Source organism: Petromyzon marinus, chromosome 84 (genome assembly GCF_048934315.1).
Source record: "Petromyzon marinus isolate PM22_M1 ecotype Great Lakes invasive population chromosome 84, UKy_Petmar_22M1.pri1.0, whole genome shotgun sequence".
In the NCBI taxonomy this organism is placed as follows: domain Eukaryota; kingdom Metazoa; phylum Chordata; class Hyperoartia; order Petromyzontiformes; family Petromyzontidae; genus Petromyzon; species Petromyzon marinus.
In genome coordinates, this window is record NC_133749.1 from 318,599 (window position 1) to 335,693 (window position 17,095).

At 58.1% G+C, this 17,095-nt stretch overlaps 1 pseudogene across 1 annotated transcript in view; it reads left to right on the plus strand.

The window, feature by feature from the left end:
• The window catches only part of LOC116937715 (serine/threonine-protein kinase TAO3-like), a 79,660-nt pseudogene that overhangs the window by 16,698 nt on the left and 45,867 nt on the right, over positions 1–17,095 (plus strand). Inside the window, exons 4-11 of the transcript XR_012931288.1 lie at positions 923–994; positions 1,717–1,818; positions 2,895–2,940; positions 7,404–7,500; positions 9,736–9,849; positions 11,924–12,015; positions 12,900–12,993; positions 16,865–16,946. The product of XR_012931288.1 is annotated as a serine/threonine-protein kinase TAO3-like (transcript). The remainder of the gene's footprint in view (positions 1–922; positions 995–1,716; positions 1,819–2,894; positions 2,941–7,403; positions 7,501–9,735; positions 9,850–11,923; positions 12,016–12,899; positions 12,994–16,864; positions 16,947–17,095) is intronic.

A 17,095-nucleotide genomic window follows, 5' to 3' on the forward strand; every position in this document is an offset into this window, starting at 1 on the left:
ACACTCACTCACTCATACACTCACTCACTCACTCATACACTCACTCACTCACTCATACACTCACTCATACACTCACTCATACACTCACTCACTCATACACTCACTCATACACTCAGTCAGTCACTCATACACTCAGTCAGTCACTCATACACTCACTCATACACTCACTCACTCACTCATACACTCACTCACTCACTCATACACTCACTCACTCACTCATACACTCACTCATACACTCACTCATACACTCACTCATACACTCACTCACTCACTCATACACTCATACACTCACTCATACAGTCACTCATACACTCACTCACTCATACACTCACTCATACACTCACTCATACACTCACTCATACACTCACTCTTACACTAACTCATACACTAACTCACTCATACAGTCACTCACTCACTCATACACTCACTCACTCAGTCTTACACTCACTCATACACTCACTCACACACTCATACACTCACTCACTCATACTCACTCACTCATACACTCACTCACTCATACACTCACTCACTCATATACTCACTCACTCACTCAAACACTCACTCACTCAGTCATACACTCACTCACTCATACACTCACTCATACACTCACTCACTCATACTCACTCACTCATACACTCACTCACTCATACACTCACTCACTCATACACTCACTCATATACTCACTCACTCACTCATACACTCACTCACTCATACACTCACTCATACACTCATACACTCACTCATACACTCACTTATACACTCACTCAGTCATACACTCACTCACTCATACACTCACTCATACACTCACTCACTCATACACTCATACACTCACTCATACACTCACTCATACACTCACTCATTTATTGATTATTATTGATAATTATTGATGATTATTATTGGTGATTATTGATGATGTGTCCAGGCACGGAACGTGCGAACCAGCGAGGTCGTGGCCATCAAGAAGATGTCGTACAGCGGGAAGCAGTCCAGTGAGGTGAGACCCCCCTTACCAACATGGCCGCCTGCTGCCACGATGCCCTTACCAACATGGCTACCTGCTGGCAACGACCCCCTTGCCAACATGACTGCCTGCTGGCACGACTCCTTTACCAACATGGCCTGCCCACCCACCTGCACCGCTCCCCTCACCAACATGGCCGTCCACCTGCCTGCACGACTCCCCTCAGCAAAATGGCCCCCCAACCACTTGCACCGTTCCCCTCACCAATATGACCACCCACCCACCTGCACCGCACCAACATGGCCGCCTGCACCGCTCCCCTCACCAACATGGCCGCCCACCCACCTGCACCGCTCCCCTCACCAACATGGCCGCCCACCTGCCTGCACGACTCCCCTCACCAACATGGCCGCCCAACCACTTGCACCGTTCCCCTCACCAATATGACCACCCACCTGCACCGCACCAACATGGCCGCCCAATTGCCTGCACCGCTCCCCTTATCAACATGGCCGCCCACCCGCCTGCACCGCTCCCCTCACCAACATGGCCGCCCACCCACCTGTACCGCTCCCCTTATCAACATGGCCGCCCACCTGCCTGCACCACTTCCTTCACCAACATGGCCGCCTGCACGACCCCCCTCACCAACATGGCCGAGTGAGAGGAGTCTGTGTGTAACCTGGCACGTACCCCCTCCCCCCACTCTCTGCCCCCCACTGCCCCCCACTGCCCCCCACTGCGTGTGGTTGTAGAAGTGGCAGGACATTGTGAAGGAGGTGACGTTCCTGCAGAAGCTCAAGAACCCTCACACCATCGACTACAAGGGCTGTTACCTGCGGGAGCACACAGCGTGGGTGAGTGGTGGGGGGGTGAGTGGTGGGGGGGTGAGTGGTGGGGGGGTGAGTGGTGGGGGGGTGAGTGGTGGGGGGGTGAGTGGTGGGGGGGTGAGTGGTGGGGGGGTGAGTGGTGGGGGGTGAGTGGTGGGGGGGTGAGTGGTGGGGGGGGGTGAGTGGTGGGGGGGTGAGTGGTGGGGGGGTGAGTGTTGGGGGGTGAGTGTTGGGGGGGTGAGTGGTGGAGGGTGAGTGGTGGGGGGTGAGTGGTGGGGGGTGAGTGGTGGGGGGGTGAGTGGTGGGGGGGGAGTGGTGGGGGGTGAGTGGTGGGGGGGTGAGTGGTGGGGGGGTGAGTGTTGGGGGGTGAGTGTTGGGGGGGTGAGTGGTGGAGGGTGAGTGGTGGGGGGTGAGTGGTGGGGGGTGAGTGGTGGGGGGGTGAGTGGTGGGGGGGGAGTGGTGGGGGGTGAGTGGTGGGGGGGTGAGTGGTGGGGGGGTGAGTGGTGGGGGGGTGAGTGGTGGGGGGGTGAGTGGTAGGGGGGTGAGTGGTGGGGGGGTGAGTGGTGGGGGGGTGAGTGGTGGGGGGGTGAGTGGTGGGGGGGTGAGTGGTGGGGGGGTGAGTGGTGGGGGGGTGAGTGGTAGGGGGGTGAGTGGTGGGGGGGTGAGTGGTGGGGGGGTGAGTGGTGGGGGGGTGAGTGGTGGGGGGGTGAGTGGTGGGGGGGTGAGTGGTGGGGGGGTGAGTGGTGGGGGGGGAGTGGAGGCAGAGGTGCTGCTACTCGCTACTCACTACAGCACTTGCCCCTACAGCCCTGTTAGAGGCTATCTGGGGGATCTTTGTCTGTGTGTGTAGGTGCTGCTACTCGCTACTGACTACAGCACTTGTCCCTACAGTCTGCTAAGGCTACCTGGGGGAGCTTTGTCTGTGTGTGTGTAGGTGCTGCTACTCGCTACTCACAGCACTTGCCCCTACAGCCTGCTAGAGGCTACCTGGGGGATCTTTGTGTGTGTGTAGGTGCTGCTACTCGCTACTGACTACAGCACTTGCCCCTACATCCTGCTAGAGGCTACCTGGGGGGCCTTTGTCTGTGTCTGTGTGTGAGCAGCTGGTGATGGAGTACTGCCTGGGTTCTGCATCTGACCTCCTGGAAGGTGAGGGGGGTGGTGGTGTGGTGAGGGTGGTGTGGTGAGCGTGGTGTGGTGTGGTGGGCGTGGTGTGGTGAGCGTGGTGGTGTGATGAGAGTGGTGTGGTGAGCGTGGTGTGGTGAGCGTGGTGGTGTGGTGAGGGTGTTGTTGCGGTGGTGGTGTGGTGAGTGTGGTGGTGAGCATGGTGTGGTGAGCGTGGTAGTAGTGTGGTGAGCGTGGTGGAGTGGTGAGAGTGGTGTGGTGAGCGTGGTGTGGTGAGCGTGGTAGTGGTGTGGTGGTGGTGGTGTCGTGAGAGTGGTGTGTTGAGCGTGGTGTGGCGAGCGTGGTGGTGTGGTGAGGGTGGTGTTGTGGTGGTGGTGGTGTGGTGAGCATGGTGGTGTGGTGAGCATGGTGGTGTGGTGAGCATGGTGGTGTGGTGAGGATGGTGGTGTTGTGGTGAGCGTGGTGTGGTGAGCGTGGTGAGTGTGGTGGTGTGGTGAAGGTGGTGGTGGTGTGGTGAGCGTGGTGGTGTGGTGAGCATGGTGGTGGTGGTGTGGTGAGCGTGGTGTTGTGGTGAGCGTGGTGGTGGTGTGGTGAGAGTGGTGTGGTGAGAGTGGTGTGGTGTGGTGAGCGTGGTGGTGTGGTGAGCGTGGTGGTGGTGTGGTGAGCGTGGTGTGGTGTGGTGAGCGTGGTGTTGTGGTGAGCGTGGTGTTGTGGTGAGCCTGTTGGTGGTGTTGTGGTGAGCGTGGTGGTGGTGTTGTGGTGAGCATGCTGTTGATCTCTCCCACTCCTAGTTCACAAGAGACCTCTCCAGGAGGTAGAAATCTCGTGGTGTGGTGAGAGTGGTGGTGTGGTGAGAGTGGTGGTGTGGTGAGCGTGGTGAGCGTGGTGTGGTGAGAGTGGTGGTGGTGTGGTGAGCATGGTGGTGATCTCTCCCCCTCCTAGTTCACAAGAGACCTCTCCAGGAGGTAGAAATCTCGTGGTGTGATGAGAGTGGTGGTGTGGTGAGAGTGGTGGTGTGGTGAGCGTGGTGTGGTGAGAGTGGTGGTGGTGTGGTGAGCATGGTGGTGATCTCTCCCCCTCCTAGTTCACAAGAGACCTCTCCAGGAGGTAGAAATCTCGTGGTGTGGTGAGAGTGGTGTTGTGGTGAGAGTGGTGGTGGTGTGGTGAGCATGGTGGTGTGGTGGTGAGCGTGTTGGTGTTGTGGTGAGCGTGGTGGTGTTGTGGTGAGCATGGTGTTGTGGTGAGCGTGGTGGTGGTGTTGTGGTGAGAGTGGTGTTGTGGTGAGAGTGGTGGTGGTGTGGTGAGCATGGTGGTGGTCTCTCCCCCTCCTAGTTCACAAGAGACCTCTCCAGGAGGTAGAAATCTCGTGGTGTGGTGAGAGTGGTGGTGTGGTGAGAGTGGTGGTGTTGTGGTGAGAGTGGTGGTGTTGTGGTGAGAGTGGTGTTGTGGTGAGCGTGTTGGTGATCTCTCCCCCTCCTAGTTCACAAGAGACCTCTCCAGGAGGTAGAAATCTCGTGGTGTGGTGAGAGTGGTGGTGTGGTGAGAGTGGTGGTGGTGTTGTGGTGAGAGTGGTGGTGGTGTGGTGAGAGTGGTGGTGGTGTGGTGAGCATGGTGGTGATCTCTCCCCCTCCTAGTTCACAAGAGACCTCTCCAGGAGGTAGAAATCTCGTGGTGTGGTGAGAGTGGTGTGGTGAGAGTGGTGGTGTTGTGGTGAGAGTGGTGGTGTTGTGGTGAGAGTGGTGGTGTGGTGAGCATGGTGGTGATCTCTCCCCCTCCTAGTTCACAAGAGACCTCTCCAGGAGGTAGAAATCTCGTGGTGTGGTGAGAGTGGTGTGGTGAGAGTGGTGGTGTTGTGGTGAGAGTGGTGTTGTGGTGAGAATGGTGGTGGTCTCTCCCCCTCCTAGTTCACAAGAGACCTCTCCAGGAGGTAGAAATCTCGTGGTGTGGTGAGAGTGGTGGTGTGGTGAGCATGGTGGTGTGGTGAGAGTGGTGGTGGTGTGGTGAGCATGGTGGTGGTGTGGTGAGAGTGGTGTTGTGGTGAGAGTGGTGGTGGTGTTGTGGTGAGAGTGGTGGTGGTGTTGTGGTGAGAGTGGTGGTGTTGTGGTGAGAGTGGTGGTGGTGTGGTGAGCGTGGTGGTGTTGTGGTGAGCGTGGTGGTGTTGTGGTGAGCGTGTTGGTGGTCTCTCCCCCTCCTAGTTCACAAGAGACCTCTCCAGGAGGTAGAAATCTCGTGGTGTGGTGAGAGTGGTGGTGTGGTGAGAGTGGTGGTGTGGTGAGCGTGGTGAGCGTGGTGTGGTGAGAGTGGTGAGAGTGGTGTGGTGAGCATGGTGGTGATCTCTCCCCCTCCTAGTTCACAAGAGACCTCTCCAGGAGGTAGAAATCTCGTGGTGTGGTGAGAGTGGTGTGGTGAGAGTGGTGGTGTTGTGGTGAGAGTGGTGGTGTTGTGGTGAGAGTGGTGGTGTGGTGAGCATGGTGGTGATCTCTCCCCCTCCTAGTTCACAAGAGACCTCTCCAGGAGGTAGAAATCTCGTGGTGTGGTGAGAGTGGTGTGGTGAGAGTGGTGGTGTTGTGGTGAGAGTGGTGTTGTGGTGAGCATGGTGGTGGTCTCTCCCCCTCCTAGTTCACAAGAGACCTCTCCAGGAGGTAGAAATCTCGTGGTGTGGTGAGAGTGGTGGTGTGGTGAGCATGGTGGTGTGGTGAGAGTGGTGGTGGTGTGGTGAGCATGGTGGTGGTGTGGTGAGAGTGGTGTTGTGGTGAGAGTGGTGGTGGTGTTGTGGTGAGAGTGGTGTTGTGGTGAGAGTGGTGGTGTTGTGGTGAGAGTGGTGGTGGTGTGGTGAGCGTGGTGGTGTTGTGGTGAGCGTGGTGGTGTTGTGGTGAGCGTGTTGGTGGTCTCTCCCCCTCCTAGTTCACAAGAGACCTCTCCAGGAGGTAGAAATCTCGTGGTGTGGTGAGAGTGGTGGTGTGGTGAGAGTGGTGGTGTGGTGAGCGTGGTGAGCGTGGTGTGGTGAGAGTGGTGAGAGTGGTGTGGTGAGCATGGTGGTGATCTCTCCCCCTCCTAGTTCACAAGAGACCTCTCCAGGAGGTAGAAATCTCGTGGTGTGGTGAGAGTGGTGTGGTGAGAGTGGTGGTGTTGTGGTGAGAGTGGTGTTGTGGTGAGCATGGTGGTGGTCTCTCCCCCTCCTAGTTCACAAGAGACCTCTCCAGGAGGTAGAAATCTCGTGGTGTGGTGAGAGTGGTGGTGTGGTGAGCATGGTGGTGTGGTGAGAGTGGTGGTGGTGTGGTGAGCATGGTGGTGGTGTGGTGAGAGTGGTGTTGTGGTGAGAGTGGTGGTGGTGTTGTGGTGAGAGTGGTGGTGGTGTTGTGGTGAGAGTGGTGGTGTTGTGGTGAGAGTGGTGGTGGTGTGGTGAGCGTGGTGGTGTTGTGGTGAGCGTGGTGGTGTTGTGGTGAGCGTGTTGGTGGTCTCTCCCCCTCCTAGTTCACAAGAGACCTCTCCAGGAGGTAGAAATCTCGTGGTGTGGTGAGAGTGGTGGTGTGGTGAGAGTGGTGGTGTGGTGAGCGTGGTGAGCGTGGTGTGGTGAGAGTGGTGAGAGTGGTGTGGTGAGCATGGTGGTGATCTCTCCCCCTCCTAGTTCACAAGAGACCTCTCCAGGAGGTAGAAATCTCGTGGTGTGGTGAGAGTGGTGTGGTGAGAGTGGTGGTGTTGTGGTGAGAGTGGTGTTGTGGTGAGCATGGTGGTGGTCTCTCCCCCTCCTAGTTCACAAGAGACCTCTCCAGGAGGTAGAAATCTCGTGGTGTGGTGAGAGTGGTGTGGTGAGGGTGGTGGTGTTGTGGTGAGAGTGGTGGTGTTGTGGTGAGAGTGGTGGTGTTGTGGTGAGAGTGGTGTTGTGGTGAGCATGGTGGTGGTCTCTCCCCCTCCTAGTTCACAAGAGACCTCTCCAGGAGGTAGAAATCTCGTGGTGTGGTGAGAGTGGTGTGGTGAGAGTGGTGGTGTTGTGGTGAGAGTGGTGTTGTGGTGAGCATGGTGGTGGTCTCTCCCCATCCTAGTTCACAAGAGACCTCTCCAGGAGGTAGAAATCTCGTGGTGTGGTGAGAGTGGTGGTGTTGTGGTGAGAGTGGTGGTGTTGTGGTGAGAGTGGTGGTGTTGTGGTGAGAGTGGTGGTGTGGTGAGCATGGTGGTGGTCTCTCCCCCTCCTAGTTCACAAGAGACCTCTCCAGGAGGTAGAAATCTCGTGGTGTGGTGAGAGTGGTGGTGTGGTGAGAGTGGTGGTGTTGTGGTGAGAGTGGTGGTGTTGTGGTGAGCATGGTGGTGTGGTGAGCATGGTGGTGGTCTCTCCCCCTCCTAGTTCACAAGAGACCTCTCCAGGAGGTAGAAATCTCGTGGTGTGGTGAGAGTGGTGGTGTGGTGAGAGTGGTGGTGTGGTGAGCGTGGTGGTGGTGTGGTGAGCATGGTGTTGTGGTGAGAATGGTGGTGGTCTCTCCCCCTCCTAGTTCACAAGAGACCTCTCCAGGAGGTAGAAATCTCGGCCATCACGGACGGAGCCCTCCAGGGCCTCGCTTACCTCCACTCACACGGCATGATACACAGGTAGCTGCTGCTGCACGCTCACACAGCACACTGCTGCACACTGCTGCACACTCACACAGCGTGATACACAGGTAGCTGCTGCACACTCACACAGCACACTCACACGGCATGATACACAGGTAGCTGCTGCACACTGCTGCACAATCACACAGCATGATACACAGGTAGCTGCTGCTGCACACTGCTGCACTATCACAGCATGATACACAGGTAGCTGCTGCTGCACACTCACACGGCATGATACACAGGTAGCTGCTGCTGCACGCTCACACAGCACACTGCTGCACACTGCTGCACACTCACACAGCGTGATACACAGGTAGCTGCTGCACACTCACACAGCACACTCACACGGCATGATACACAGGTAGCTGCTGCACACTGCTGCACAATCACACAGCATGATACACAGGTAGCTGCTGCTGCACACTGCTGCACTATCACAGCATGATACACAGGTAGCTGCTGCTGCACACTCACACGGCATGATACACAGGTAGCTGCTGCTGCACGCTCACACAGCACACTGCTGCACACTGCTGCACACTCACACAGCGTGATACACAGGTAGCTGCTGCACACTCACACAGCACACTCACACGGCATGATACACAGGTAGCTGCTGCTGCACACTGCTGCACTATCACACAGCATGATACACAGGTAGCTGCTGCACACTCACACAGCATGATACACAGGTAGCTGCTGCACACTCACACAGCACACTCACACGGCATGATACACAGGTAGCTGCTGCTGCACACTGCTGCACTATCACACAGCATGATACACAGGTAGCTGCTGCACACTCACACAGCATGATACACAGGTAGCTGCTGCACACTCACACAGCGTGATACACAGCTAGCTGCTGCACACTCACACAGCATGATACACAGGTAGCTGCTGCACACTCACACAGCATGATACACAGGTAGCTGCTGCTGCACTCACACAGTGTGATACACAGGTAGCTGCTGCACACTCACACAGCATGATACACAGGTAGCTGCTGCACACTCACACAGCGTGATACACAGCTAGCTGCTGCACTATCACACAGCGTGATACACAGGTAGCTGCTGCACACTCACACGGCATGATACACAGGTAGCTGCTGCTGCACACTCACACAGCATGATACACAGGTAGCTGCTGCACACTCACACAGCGTGATACACAGGTAGCTGCTGCACACTCACACAGCGTGATACACAGGTAGCTGCTGCACACTCACACAGCGTGATACACAGGTAGCTGCTGCACACTCACACAGCGTGATACACAGGTAGCTGCTGCACACTCACACAGCATGATACACAGGTAGCTGCTGCACACTCACACAGTGTGATACACAGCTAGCTGCTGCACACTCACACAGCATGATACACAGGTAGCTGCTGCACACTCACACAGCATGATACACAGGTAGCTGCTGCACACTCACACAGCGTGATACACAGGTAGCTGCTGCACACTCACACAGCGTGATACACAGGTAGCTGCTGTACACTCACACGGCATGATACACAGGTAGCTGCTGCTGCACACTGCTGCACACTGCTGATGCACACTGCTGCACACTGCTGTTGCACACTGCTGCACACTCATACGGCATGATACACAGGTAGCTCTTGCTGCTGCTGCACACCGCTGCACACTGCTGCACACTGCTGCACACTGCTGCTGCTGCACACTCACACAGCGTGATACACAGCTAGCTGCTGCACTATCACACAGCGTGATACACAGGTAGCTGCTGCACACTCACACAGCGTGATACACAGGTAGCTGCTGCACTATCACACGGCGTGATACACAGGTAGCTGCTGCACACTCACACAGCACACTCACACAGCATGATACACAGGTAGCTGCTGCACACTCACACAGCATGATACACAGGTAGCTGCTGCACTATCACACGGCGTGATACACAGCTAGCTGCTGCACACTCACACAGCATGATACACAGCTAGCTGCTGCTGCTGCACACTGCTGATGCCCCCCCCCACCCCCGATGACCCCATGACCCTGACCCTCCTCCCTTGTCCCCCGACCTTTTTGACCTTCTGACCCTGACCTCCCCTTGACCCCTGACCTCCCCTTGACCCCCTGATCTCCCCTTGACCCCCTGATCTCCCATTGACCCCCTGACCCCCCATTGACCCCCTGACCTCCCCTTGCCCCCCTGACCTCCCCTTGACCCCCTGACCTCCCCTTGACCCCCTGCAGGGACATCAAGGCCGGCAACATCTTGCTAACGGAGCCGGGCCTTGTCAAGTTGGCCGACTTCGGCTCCGCATCCATCGCCAGCCCCGCCAACTCCTTCGTTGGCACCCCCTACTGGTACAGTGAGCCCTACTGTACAGAGAGACCCTACTGTACAGTGAGCCCCACCCTACTGGTACAGTGAGCCCCGCCAACTCCTTCGTTGGCACCCCCTACTGGTACAGTGAGCCCTACTGTACAGAGAGACCCTACTGTACAGTGAGCCCCACCCTACTGGTACAGTGAGCCCCGCCAACTCCTTCGTTGGCACCCCCTACTGGTACAGTGAGCCCCTACTGTACAGTGAGACCCTGCTGTACAGTGAGCCCCACCCTACTGGTACAGTGAGCCCCGCCAACTCCTTCGTTGGCACCCCCTACTGGTACAGCGAGACCCTACTGTACAGTGAGACCCTGCTGTACAGTGAGCCCCACCCTGCTGTTACAGTGAGCCCCACCCCTACTGGTACAGTGAGCCCCACCCTACTGTACAGTGAGCCCCGCCCTACTGTACAGCGAGACCCTACTGTGCAGTGAGCCCCGCCCTACTGGTACAGTGAGACCCTGTTGTACAGTGAGCCCCGCCCTGCTGGTACAGTGAGCCCCGCCCCTACTGGTACAGTGAGCCCCCTGCTGGTACAGTGAGCCCCGCCCCTACTGATACAGTGAGCCCCGCCCTACTGGTACAGTGAGCCCCGTTCTACTGGTACAGTGAGACCCTACTGTATAGCGAGACCCTACTGTACAGCGAGACCCTACTGTACAGTGAGCCCCGCCCTGCTGGTACAGCGAGCCCCTACTGTACAGCGAGCCCTGCTGTGCAGTGAGCCCTACTGTACAGCGAGCCCCTACTGTACAGTGAGACCCTACTGTACAGCGAGACCCTACTGTACAGTGAGACCCTGCTGGTACAGTGAGCCCCGCCCTACTGGTACAGTGAGCCCCTGCTGTACAGTGAGACCCTTCTGGTACAGTGAGACCCTGCTGGTACAGTGAGACCCTACTGGTACAGTGAGACCCTGCTGGTACAGTGAGACCCTGCAGGTACAGTGAGCCCCTACTGTACAGCGAGCCCTACTGTACAGCGAGACCCTGCAGGTACAGTGAACCCCTACTGTACAGCGAGACCCTACTGTACAGCGAGACCCTGCAGGTACAGTGAACCCCTTCTGTACAGCGAGACCCTACTGCACAGTGAGCCCCCTACTGGTACAGTGAGCCGCCTGCTGGTACAGTGAGCCCCGCCCTACTGGTACAGTGAGCCCCACCCCTACTGGTACAGTGAGCCCCGCCTTACTGGTACAGTGAGCCCCACCCCTACTGGTACAGTGAGCCCCGCCCTACTGGTACAGTGAGCCCCACCCCTACTGGTACAGTGAGCCCCGCCTTACTGGTACAGTGAGCCCCACCCCTACTGGTACAGTGAGCCCCACCCCTACTGGTACAGTGAGCCCCGCCCTGCTGGTACAGTGAGCCCCGCCCTACTGGTACAGTGAGCCCTGCCCCTACTGGTACAGTGAGCCCCGCCCTACTGGTACAGTAAGCCGCCTGCTGGTACAGTGAGCCCCACCCCTGCTGGTACAGTGAGCCCCACCCTACTGGTACAGTGAGCCCCACCCCTACTGGTACAGTGAGCCCCGCCTTACTGGTACAGTGAGCCCCGCCCTACTGGTACAGTGAGCCCTGCCCCTACTGGTACAGTGAGCCCCGCCCTACTGGTACAGTAAGCCGCCTGCTGGTACAGTGAGCCCCACCCCTGCTGGTACAGTGAGCCCCACCCCTACTGGTACAGTGAGCCCCGCCCTACTGGTGCAGTGAGCCCCGCCCTACTGGTACAGTGAGCCCCGCCCTACTGGTACAGTGAGCCCTGCCCCTACTGGTACAGTGAGCCCCACCTTTCTGGTACAGTGAGCCCCCTGCTGGTACAGTGAGCCCCCACCCTACTGGTACAGTGAGCCCCACCCTACTGGTACAGTGAGTCCCACCCCCTACTGGTACAGTGTGCCCCGCCCTACTGGTACAGTGAGCCCCCTGCGTCTCTCCACCCCCTCCCCTCCCCCCGTGTCCCCCACTTCCCCCCCCCACCTCCCCCCCCACCCCTCCCCCCCACCTCCTCCCCTCCCCCCCTCCCCCCCCCTCCCCCCACCCCCCAGGATGGCCCCTGAGGTGATCTTGGCGATGGACGAGGGTCAGTACGACGGCAAAGTGGACGTCTGGTCGCTGGGCATCACCTGCATCGAGCTGGGTGGGTGGCACGGGCTCACTGTGGGTGGGTGGCACGGGTTCGCTGTGGGTGGCACGGGCTCACTGTGGGTGGCACGGGCTCACTGTGGGTGGGTGGCACGGGCTCACTGTGGGTGGCACGGGCTCACTGTGGGTGACACGGGCTCACTGTGGGTGGGTGGCACGGGCTCACTGTGGGTGGGTGGCACGGGTTCACTGTGGGTGGGTGGCACGGGCTCACTGGGTGGGTGGCACGGGCTCACTGTGGGTGGGTGGCACGGGCTCACTGGGTGGGTGGCACGGGCTCACTGTGGGTGGGTGGCACGGGCTCACTGTGGGTGGGTGGCACGGGCTCACTGTGGGTGGGTGGCACGGGCTCACTGTGGGTGGGTGGCACGGGCTCACTGTGGGTGGCACGGGTTCACTGTGGGTGGGGTTCACTGTGGGTGGAAGGGGCTCACTGTGGGTGGGGTTCACTGTGGGTGGGGTTCACTGTGGGTGGGGTTCACTATGGGTGGCACGGGTTCACTGTGGGTGGGTGTGGTGCACTGTAGGTGGGAGGGGTTCACTGTGGGTGGGGTTCACTGTGGGTGGGGTTCACTGTGGGTGTGGTTCACTGTGGGTGGAAGGGGTTCACTGTGGGAGGGGTTCACTGTGGGTGGGGTTCACTGTGGGTGGAAGGGGTTCACTGTGGGTGGTACGGGTTCACTGTGGGTGGAAGGGGTTCACTGTGGGTGGGGTGGCTGAGGTGAGTGGGTGGGTTGTTGTTGTTGTTCACAGTTGTTGATGTTGTTGGTTGATGTATTTGGTTGTTGTTGATTGTGGATGTTGGTGGTTGTTGTTGATTGCTGTTGACGGTTGTTGATTGTTGTTGATTGTTGTTGATTGTTGTTGTTGTTGACCCAGCGGAGCGCAAGCCACCGCTGTTTAACATGAACGCGATGTCAGCCCTCTATCACATCGCTCAGAACGAGCCACCAACACTGCAGGAACTCGAGTGGTGAGTCGGAGAGACGCTCACCCACACACTCACCCACACACTCACCCACACACTCACTCACTCACTCACCCACTCACTCACTCACTCACCCACTCACTCACCCACTCACCCACACACTCACTCACTCACCCACTCACTCACTCACTTACCCACTCACTCACTCACCCACACACTCACTCACTCACCCACTCACTCACTCACTCACCCACTCACTCACTCACCCACTCACTCACTCACCCACTCACTCACTCACTCACCCACTCACTCACCCACTCACTCACCCACTCACTCACCCACTCACTCACCCACTCACCCACACACTCACCCACTCACTCACCCACTCACTCACCCACTCACTCACTCACTCACCCTCCCACCAACCCACACACTCACACACTCACCCACTCACTCACTCACTCACCCACTCACTCACCCACTCACCCACCCACTCACTCACCCACTTACCCACTCACTCACCCATTCACTCACCCACTCACTCACCCACTCACTCACCCACTCACTCACTCACCCACTCACTCACCCACTCACTCACTCACTCACCCACTCACTCACTCACCCACTCACTCACCCACATACTCACTCACCCACACACTCACTCACTCACCCACTCACTCACCCACACACTCACTCACTCACTTACCCACTCACTCACTCACCCACACACTCACTCACTCACCCACTCACTCACTCACTCACCCACTCACTCACTCACCCACTCACTCACACACTCACCCACTCACTCACTCACCCATTCACTCACCCACCCATTCACTCACTCACTCACCCACTCACTCACCCACTCACTCACCCACACACCCACTCACTCACTCACTCACCCACCCACACACTCACTCACTCACACACTCACTCACTCACACACTCACCCACTCACTCACCCACTCACTCACTCACCCACTCACTCACTCACCCACACACCCACTCACACACCCACTCACTCACCCACCCACCCACTCACTCACCCATTCACTCACTCACTCACCCACTCACCCACTCACTCACCCACACACTCACCCATTCACCCACACACTCACTCACTCACCCACTCACTCACTCACCCACTCACTCACTCACCCACACACCCACTCACACACCCACTCACTCACCCACCCACCCACTCACTCACCCATTCACTCACTCACTCACCCACTCACCCACTCACTCACCCACACACTCACCCATTCACCCACACACTCACCCACACACTCACCCACTCACTCACTCACCCATTCACTCACTCACCCACTCACCCACTCACTCACCCACCCATTCACTCACTCACTCACCCACCCACTCACCCACTCGCTCACTCGCTCACCCACACACTCACTCACCCACACACTCACCCACTCACTCACTCACTCACCCACCCACACACTCACTCACACACTCACTCACTCACCCACTCACTCACCCACTGACCCTCTCACTCACCCACTCACTCACCCTCTCACCCACACACTCACTCACCCACTCACCCACTCACTCACCCACTCACTCACCCACACACCCACTCACTCACCCACTCACCCACTCACTCACCTATTCACTCACCCACTCACTCACCCACTCACCCACTCACTCACTCACTCACCCACTCACTCACCCACTCACTCACCCACACACTCACTCACTCACCCACTCACTCACTCACTCACACACTCACTCACCCACTCACCCACTCACTCACCCACTCACTCACCCACACACTCACTCACTCACCCACTCACTCACTCACTCACCCACTCACTCACCCTCTCACTCACCCACTCACTCACCCACTCACTCACCCACACACTCACTCGCACACTCACTCACTCACCCACCCACTCACCCACCCACACACCCACTCACCCACTCACTCACTCACTCACCCACACACTCACTCACCCATTCACTCACTCACCCACTCACTCACCCACCCACACACTCACTCACTCACCCACTCACCCACCCACACACTCACCCACTCACTCACTCACCCACCCACACACTCACCCACTCACCCACCCACCCACACACTCACTCATACACTCACCCACTCATACACTCACCCACACACTCACTCACTCACCCACTCACTCACCCACCCACCCACACACTCACTCACTCACACACTCACTCACTCACCCACTCACTCACCCACTGACCCTCTCACTCACCCACTCACTCACCCTCTCACTCACCCACTCACTCACCCACTCACTCACTCACTCACCCACCCACACACTCACTGACTCACTCACACACTCACCCACTCACTCACTCACCCACTCACTCACTCACCCACACACCCACTCACACACCCACTCACTCACCCACCCACCCACTCACTCACCCATTCACTCACTCACTCACCCACTCACCCACTCACTCACCCACACACTCACCCATTCACCCACACACTCACCCACACACTCACCCACTCACTCACTCACCCATTCACTCACTCACCCACTCACCCACTCACTCACCCACCCATTCACTCACTCACTCACCCACCCACTCACCCACTCGCTCACTCGCTCACCCACACACTCACTCACCCACACACTCACCCACTCACTCACTCACTCACCCACCCACACACTCACTCACACACTCACTCACTCACCCACTCACTCACCCACTGACCCTCTCACTCACCCACTCACTCACCCTCTCACCCACACACTCACTCACCCACTCACCCACTCACTCACCCACTCACTCACCCACACACCCACTCACTCACCCACTCACCCACTCACTCACCTATTCACTCACCCACTCACTCACCCACTCACCCACTCACTCACTCACTCACCCACTCACTCACCCACTCACTCACCCACACACTCACTCACTCACCCACTCACTCACTCACTCACACACTCACTCACCCACTCACCCACTCACTCACCCACTCACTCACCCACACACTCACTCACTCACCCACTCACTCACTCACTCACCCACTCACTCACCCTCTCACTCACCCACTCACTCACCCACTCACTCACCCACACACTCACTCGCACACTCACTCACTCACCCACCCACTCACCCACCCACACACCCACTCACCCACTCACTCACTCACTCACCCACACACTCACTCACCCATTCACTCACTCACCCACTCACTCACCCACCCACACACTCACTCACTCACCCACTCACCCACCCACACACTCACCCACTCACTCACTCACCCACCCACACACTCACCCACTCACCCACCCACCCACACACTCACTCATACACTCACCCACTCATACACTCACCCACACACTCACTCACTCACCCACTCACTCACCCACCCACCCACACACTCACTCACTCACACACTCACTCACTCACCCACTCACTCACCCACTGACCCTCTCACTCACCCACTCACTCACCCTCTCACTCACCCACTCACTCACCCACTCACTCACTCACTCACCCACCCACACACTCACTGACTCACTCACACACTCACCCACACACTCACCCACACACTCACTCACTCACACACTCACTCACTCACCCACTCACTCACCCACTCACTCACTCACTCACCCACTGACCCTCTCACTCACCCACTCACTCACCCACTCACTCACCCACTCACTCACTCACTCACCCACTCACCCACTCACCCTCTCACTCACCCACTCACTCACCCACTCACCCACTCACTCACCCACTCACCCCCCCCACCCACATGCCCCTCCCCCCACCCCACATGCCCCTCCCCCCACCCACATGCCCCTCCCCCCACCCACATGCCCCTCCCCCCACCCCACATGCCCCTCCCCCCCACCCCACATGCCCCTCCCCCCACCCCACATGCCCCTCCCCTTAGGTCTGAACACTTCCGCCAGTTTATTTCCTGCTGCCTCCAGAAGTCTCCACAGGACCGCCCAGCGTCCAGCCAGCTCACAGAGGTGAGGAGCTCCTCACCACCACTCGCTCACCCACTCACCCACTCACTCACCCACCCACTCACCCACCCACTCACCCACCCACTCACCCACTCACTCACCCACTCGCTCACCCACTCACCCACTCACTCACCCACTCGCTCACCCACTCA